The 8134-nt window shown below is 44.4% G+C and overlaps 1 protein-coding gene across 1 annotated transcript in view; it reads right to left on the reverse strand.

The window, feature by feature from the left end:
- PRPSAP1 (phosphoribosyl pyrophosphate synthetase associated protein 1) overlaps window positions 1-8134 on the reverse strand; it is a 44415-nt gene that overhangs the window by 27918 nt on the left and 8363 nt on the right. The window contains exon 2 of the mRNA XM_017535824.2: window positions 6994-7060. The gene's annotated coding sequence lies outside the window, so the exon portion shown is untranslated. The remainder of the gene's footprint in view (window positions 1-6993; window positions 7061-8134) is intronic.

The raw sequence follows: 8134 nt of genomic DNA on the forward strand, positions 1-8134 counted from the left end.
TAATTTTTTGTATTTTTAGTAGAGACGGGGTTTCACCATGTTGGCCAGGATGGTCTCGATCTCTTGACCTTGTGATCCACCCGCCTCGGCCTCCCACAGTGCTGGGATTACAGGCTTGAGCCACGCGCCCGGCCTGTAAATGTTATTTTAATGAGTCTTCTTTACATCAACACACTAGAACTTGGATATAAACATAAAAATTATCCTTTAAAATGTGTCTTATAAGCTTCAAATTTTACTTAGTTCCATCGCTTGGTAAAATGCTCTGAGTAGCACACAGTTCAATTACCCAAAATAATCACTTTGTTCTGAATGGCTTGCTGCCATTTCCAAAAATTAAACCTGTCTTCAAAGACCAAAAATTTGCTATTATTAGAACAGTCAAAAGAAATATGCTGTAAGTTTGGAAAGTGCTTTCAGTAGTTACAAAGCTATTCTAAGCAAAAACAGCACCAAAAAAGGGATATATGTGATTTCAGAACAACAGCTCTGAAGGCAACTAAGCTTATTTTAATGTCTAAGCTTTGGCGTGTTGCCTAAAATCAGCCTTATTACTTTAGGCAATGCCCCCTTTCTCCTAACAACTGAAAAACCTGTAAGATATATTCCTTCATCCATGTAACTGCAGATAATATTAAAAAACCAGGCCGGGCGCAGTGGCTCACACCTGTAATCCCAGCACTTTGGGAGGTCAAAGCAGGTGGGTCACCTGAGGTCAGGGATTCAAAACCAGCCTGGCCAACACAGTGAAACCCTGTCTCTACTAAAAATACAAAATTAGCCGAGCATGGTGGCGCATGCCTGTAATCCCAGCTACTTAGGAGGTTGAGGTAGGAGAACTGCTTGAACCTGGGAGGTGGAGGTTGCAGTGAGCCGAGATTACACCACTGCACTCCAGCCTGGACAACAAGAGTGAAACTCGGTCTCAAAAAAAAAAAGAAAATTAAATTATCTGTGTTCTTTAGTTGGTACTAAAGTATCCAGTACTCAAGCACTAAAAGAACTAGTTTATTGGCTGGGTGCAGTGGTTCACGTCTGTAATCTCAGCACTTTGGGAGAGTGAGGTGGGTGGATCACCTGAGGTCAGGAGTTCAAGATCAACCTGGGCAACATGGCAAAACCCTGTCTCTACTAAAAATACAAAAATCAGCTCACTGTGGTGGCGCATGCCTGTAATCCCAGCTACTCAGGAGGCTGAGGCGGGAGAATTGCTTGAACCTGGGAGGTAGAGGTTGCAGTGTCCTGAGATTGCACCACTGTACTCCAGCCTGGGCAACAGAACAAGACTCTGTCTCAAAAAATCAACAAAGAACTAGTTTCTTGGGACAAACCTAATAACCTTCTTTATGGGCTGTACATCCACACAAAACAACACATCCATCCTCTATCCTTCTTCTAAAGTTTTCCTGTCTTCTTCCATCCCTATCAGCTTAAGGGACAGAGGAAATGCCAGGTGATCCTATTTTTGCTTTGATGCTACCAAACTGAACCACTGGTAAGAGACTCATGACTTTTAAATAATCTCAACACCAAATACACATAAAGGAACTTCACCATCTTCAGGAAAGGGCTCTGGTTTTCAGAAGTACCCATTTATCCTATGTGCCTTTTCAACAGGGAAGGTGCCTTTCCACGTTAAGACATGTATGTAAAATTGTCATTGTTATTGTACAGACTTACTCTCTCTGCTGCAACTTCATGAAGTGCTTCCTACAGCCAAATTTTCTTTTTTCTTTTTTTTTTTTTTTTTTAGTAAAGGCTGGGCACAGTGCCTCATGCATGTAATCCAAGCACCTTGGGAGGCTGAGGCAAGTGGATTACCTGAGCTCAGTTCAAGACCAGCCTGGGCAACATGGTGAAACCCTGTCTCTACTAAAAATACAAAATTAGCCAGGTATAGTGGCATGTGCCTGTAGCCCCAGCCACCCAGGAGGGTAAGACAGGGGAGGCTGAGACAGGAGAATCGCTTGAGCCTGGGAGGTGAAGGCTGCAGTGAGCTGAGATTGTGCCACTGCACTCCAGCCTGTGTGACAGAGCAAGACCTTATCTCAAAACAAGAAAATAAAAATGAAAATAGAGACAGGGTCTTACTATATTGCCTAGGCTAGTCTCAAGCTCCTGGCCTCAAGAGGTCCTCTCACCTTGAACTCCCAAAGTGCTAGGATTACAGGCATGAGCCACCACACCTGACCGTGGTCAAATTTTCTAATACTCAAGGTACAAGTGAGAAAAACTGTGTTTCCCAATTTACTATTAACTCATTTTTTCATGCTTCTTTTGTCCCTTCCCTGGGAAACACTTGCAAACTGATGATCCTTCATTTGTAAAATTCAGTCTGCCCCAGCATCTAGATTGCATATATTAAATACTTACATTGAGCACTCTTGGTTACCATGTGATATCAAAGCCAAGAATTTTAGGAAATGCAACTTCTTACCGCAAAGGACACTAACGATATGTTGTTTCTATGCTTGACTAGTTTGAGAGAACCATGAACAACGAGGAGAATTCACAAGAGAACAATACTGTTAATAGTGAATGTCATTTTGCCATGACAGTAGACTGTGAATTTATACTGAGATACGTTAAGGGGCCAGGTGTGGTGGCTCACACCAGTAATCCCAGCACTTTGGGAGGCTGAGGCAGGTGGATCACTGGAGGTCAGGAGTTCGAGACCAGCCTGGCCAACATGGTGAAACCCCATCTCTACTGAAAATACAAAAAATTAGCTGGGCGTGGTGGCACACGCCTGTAATCCCAGCTACTCGGGAGGCTGAGACAGATGAATCTGCTGTGAACAGAGATTGTGCCATTGCACTCCAGCCTGGGCAACAGAGCAAGACTTCACTTCACAAAAAAAAAAAAAAAAAAAAGTACGTTAAGGGAAGTCTGAATAAAACCAGGAATTCTGAAGTACAGACAGAAACTATAGAAACCACAAAGGTCGTTTCAATTTCAGGTGAGATCTAGCAGGGAAAGAAGTAACTTCAAATAGGGACCGGCCAGCTGAGATCTAAAAACAGCAGAGGGGAATCACAATTATATTGTGAAGATATAAAAAAGGCTGAAATGCTTAAAAATGTATGTATGTGTATATGTATTCACTAATTCGCTCCACAAATATTTGAAATACAAGTATTTACTAACAACATAGAAGGTAAAAGCCTATTTGTTCATTAAGCAAAAATTCTAGTGCCTACTACAGGGCACGCACTGTTTTGGCTGCTGGAGACACTGTAGTGAGCAAAGAAAACTCTCTACCCTCAGGGAGCTTATGTTCTAAAGGGAATATGCAAGGAGCTATGTTATAACCAATGGAAAGTATGGTGATAGCTGCCCTTCTACCACACATACACAAACATACATGCCAAAAAGTAGAAGTCGGCGGGGTGCAGTGGCTCATGCCTGTAATCCCAGCACTTTGGGAGGCCAAGGTAGGCAGATCACCAGAGGTTAGGAGTTCCAGACCAGCCTAGGCAATATAATAAGACCCTGTCTCTCTTTAAAAATTTTTATTATTTTATTTTATTATTTATTTATTTATTTTGAGACAGTTTTGCTCTTGTCACCCAGGCTAGAGTACAATGGCGCAGTCTCAGCTTACTACAACTTCCGCCTCTCAGGTTCAAGCGATTATTCTGCCTCAGCCTCCCGAGTAGCTGGGACTACATGCATACGCCACCGCACCTGGTTAATTTTTGTACTTTTAGTAGAGATGAGGTTTCACCATGTTGGCTAGGTAGGTCTGAAACTCCTAACCTCAGGTGATCCACCTGCCTTGGCCTCCCAAAGTGCTGGGATTACAGGTGTGAGACACTGTGTCCCGCCCAATGTAGGCCGATCACTTGAGGTCAGGAGTTCAAGATCAGCCTGACCAACATGGAGAAACCCCATCTCTACTAAAAATACAAAATTAGCCGGGCTTGGTGGCACACATCTGTAATCCCAGCTACTTGAGAAGGCTGAAGCAGGAGAATCGCTTGAACCCGGGAGGCGGAGATTGCAGTGAGCCTAGATCACACCATTGCACTCCAGCCTGGGCAACGAGAACAAAACTCCAGCTCAAAATAAATACATAAATAAATAAATAAATTTTAAAAATAACTCTTTATGTGACAAATCCTTTCGTTATCACAAATTCAATTAAGGTAGTAAAGAGACTTCACCGATCAGTACTGCTTTTAGAATTAGACCCCAATATTTCTTGGAGGATTAGTGACGAAGCTGGCCAACCCGTGGCTACAAAGGCCATGATTGCATTACTGTGCACTCTTCCATCAACTAGTAGAGAGCTCTCAGTAGTCTAAGCCACCCAAACCAAGGACCAAGGGTCACATGTGGCTCTTTCCTATGCCCTAAGGAACTCAAGAATGCAGAAAAAATAGCGGTAACAAGGTAGCCTTACTGTTCACAACCAACAAAAACCAGGACAAGCACAGACGGCCAGGGAACAGCTATGTGGTGTGTCAAGGTGTGCCAAAGCTCCCTTCCTATGAGCACTGTACCTCTAGGCAAGCCCTTCAGGTCTTCCCCTTATTTATAAGACGCAGAGTCAGACAAAACCACTGGGCAAAAAAGACTCCAGTCACCAGGAGGCAAACAACACAAAACCAAAACTGCTGGAGAAAATGTGAATTAGTGTATCCTCAATGAGGGCAATGCAGCCATTTCCCTCAATACCACAGGGCGTGGACCCTCACAACCAGAAATTTCTTAGGATCTTCCTACAGATACATCTGAAACGCAGACAATATGACATACATACAAGGAGGCTCACAGCAGCTCTAACGTGTCAGCACAAGACTAGAAACAAACTGACCCAGGAGAGACTGAGTAAACCGGTGCATCCACATTACACCATGAAGCAGCAGGAAGACAAGACGATGCGAACACAGCTTCCTTCCGGGGGCACCTGAATCTCATCACAGTGAAAGAGCTCATCATGGTGAAACCCAAATTGAGAGACATTCAAAGTAACTGGTAAAATGTCAGTCTTCAAATGTGTTAAAGTTTTGAAAGTCAAGGCTGGGTGCAGTGGCTCATGTCTGTAATCCCAGCACTTTGGGAGGCTGAGGCAAGAAGGTCGCTTGAATCCAGGAGTTCAAAACCAGCTAGGCAACATGATAAAACCTCGTTCTCTACTAAAAATACAAAAAAAATAGCCTGAGGTCATGGCACACGCCTGTGGTCCCAGCTACTAGGGAGGCTGAGGTGGGAGGATCGCTTGAGTTCTGGAGGTTAAGGCTGCAGTGAGCCGTGACTGTGCCATGGGGCATGCTTGCATAAGTGACAGAGCAATACCCTATCTCAAAAAAAAAAAGTCAAGGAAAGACTGAGGAACTGCTCCAAACTAAAGAAGACTGAATAGGGCTGGGTGCAGTGGCTCATGCCTATAATCTCAGCACTTTGGGAGGCCCAGGTGGGCAGATCACTTGAGGCCAGGAGTTCGAGACCAGCCTGGCCAACATAGTGAAACCCCATCTTTATTAAAAATACAAAAATATCTACCCAGGCATGGTGGCAGGTGCCTGTAATCCCAGATACTCAGGAGGCAGAGGTAGAATCACTTGAACCTAGGAGGTGAAGGTTGCAGTAAGCCGAGATCACACCACTGCACTTCAGCTTGGGCAACAGAGTGAGACTCTGTCTCAAAAAACAAACAAACAAAAATGAAACATACAAAGCATGTGGCACACTGGTGGCACTGAGTGCCATTCTTATTACTAATATGGTCTGGGGAATGTAAACTGATCAGGACATGAAGGTCTGGATTTTTCAGAGACACAGATGGTATAATTGCCCATTCCCTGCGAGCCAATGAGAAACGATACAGTCCCACATGGAAGCATCCCACTCAAGCAGGCATTCCTCCTGCCCTCAGGGAAGAAAGGGTAATGCTCTCTGAAATAGAGATAGGCTAGAAACAGGCCACAGTGCAAGATAAAATACAGTGCAAAAACCTGTCTTGGTGGGTATGAACCAGGAGCAGTTATGCATCACACTCAATAATTAGAAACTTTTCTCCAGAGCTGAGCTGATAGACACTGGCCTAGGGCCAGTGCAAACCATGGGAATATCCTTTGTCCTTGAGGAGTTTAAAGCTTGGGGAGTGGTGGCTCATGCCTGTAATCCCAGCACTTTGTGAGGCTGAGATGGGCAGATCACTTGAGGTCAGGAGTTCAAGACCTGCCTGACCAACATGGTGAAACCATGTCTCCACTAAAAATGCAAAAATTAGCCAGGTGTGGTGGTGGGCACCTGTAATCCCATCTACTCAGGAGGCTAAGGTGGGAGAATCCCTTGAACCCAGGAGGTGGAATGTAAACTGATCAGGACATGAAGGTCTGGATTTTTCAGAGACACAGATGGTATAACCGCCCACTCCCTGTGAGCTGATGAGAAAGGATATAGTCCCACAGGAGGTGGAGGTTGCAGTGAGCCAAGATCGTGCCACTGCACTGCAGCCGGAGCAACAACAAAAATAAGAGCCAGGCGCGGTGGCTCACACCTGTAATCCCAGCACTTTGGGAGGCGGAGGCAGGTGGATCACCTGAGGTCGGGAGTTCAAACCAGCCTGACCAACATGGAGAAACCCTGTCTCTACTAAAAATACAGAGCTGGGCATGGTAGCACACATCTGTGGTCCCAGCTACTCGGGAGGCTGAGGCAAGAGAATCACTTGAACCTGGGAGGTGGAGGTTGTGGTGAGCCAAGACCATCATGCCATTGCACTTGCACTTCAGCCTACGCAACAAGAGCGAAACTCCGTCTCAAAAAAAAAAAAAAAGCTTGGGGAGAAGCAGATAACAGTACAGTGTGACAAATGGGAGGAATTCCAGAAGACGGTAATTGTATTTGGGGAAGCATTTAGTTTAATATTGCAAACGAATGTATAACTTTTAAAAACAGTAAATTGTTGTTCATATGAAAACTCAATGAATTATATCATTAAGGTTTTTACAAGAAAAGAGATAAAATAGTCAGTCCTCTTACCTGGGTATTGTCTGTATAATGAAAATATCTTGGCCACGAACAGATTCTTTTATTTCGACTCTTGTTTCTGAAAAATAAAAATGTTCTAACATTTTAAGAACAGTTCCTATGTGTAAAAAGGAGAGAAAAAAAAAAAAAAGAAAAAGAAAAGCTCTTGATGCCAGGCACAGTGGCACAGGCCTCTAATCCTAGCACTTCTGGCGGGGGCCACAGTAAGCAGGTAATTTGAGCACAGAGTTTAAGGACAGCCTAGGCAACAGACAAAATCCTGTCTCTACAAAAACACAAGAATTAGCCGGGTGCTATGGCACGTGCCTGTAGTCCCAGCTACTCAGGAGACTGAGGTGGGAGGATCAACTGAACCAGAGAAGGTCCAGGCTGCAGTGTGAGTTGAAACTGCACCACTGCACTCCAGCCTGGGCGACAGAGACCTTGTCTGGAAGAAAAAAAAAAAAACAGAAAAGCACTCATGATGCAAGAGTTAGATAACTTTGGAGGGGGTAAAGTTTAACCTAAAGCAACATTTCATCTCATGCAAAGGAATAAATCTTGGAGAAGTATAAAAAAGAGGGGGCAAGAACAACCCCTGGGCTGAGAGCAGCCTGCGCACTGCCATAGCATCCCGCTCCCAATGCCTACATCCGGCCACCATCGCTGCCACCATCCCCAAGAGAAACGCTGAAGGGGATGCTATGGGAGACGAGGACAAGGTGAAGGAGAAGATCCGCGAGGCTGTCTGCTAAATCTGCTCCTCCAAAGCCAGAGCCCAAGCCTAAAAAGGCCACTGCAAAGAAGGGAGAGAAGGTACCCAAAGGAAAAAAGGAAAAGCTGATGCTGACAAGGAGGGGACTGACCCTACAGACGGTGGAGATACTGGAACAGACCAGACACCTGCTGGAGATGCCGAGGGAAGTGTGTGCATTTTGGATAACTGAGCACTTCCAGTGACTTTACAGTTTGAAATACTAATTTTTTATCAAATTTTGTTTTATTTTTGTTTTTAAGCTGTCTTGTTAGCAGACAAAACACTTTTGGGGGAAGGGGCACATGTCACAAATAAAGTTATCTCCGAAGCAGGACTGATGTGGGAAAAACACCTTTCCCTTCTAGTTTTTTCTTTTTTTTTTTTTTTTTTTTTTTT

The sequence above is a fragment of the Cebus imitator genome, unplaced genomic scaffold (genome assembly GCF_001604975.1).
Source record: "Cebus imitator isolate Cc_AM_T3 unplaced genomic scaffold, Cebus_imitator-1.0 Scaffold93, whole genome shotgun sequence".
Lineage (NCBI taxonomy): Eukaryota > Metazoa > Chordata > Mammalia > Primates > Cebidae > Cebus > Cebus imitator.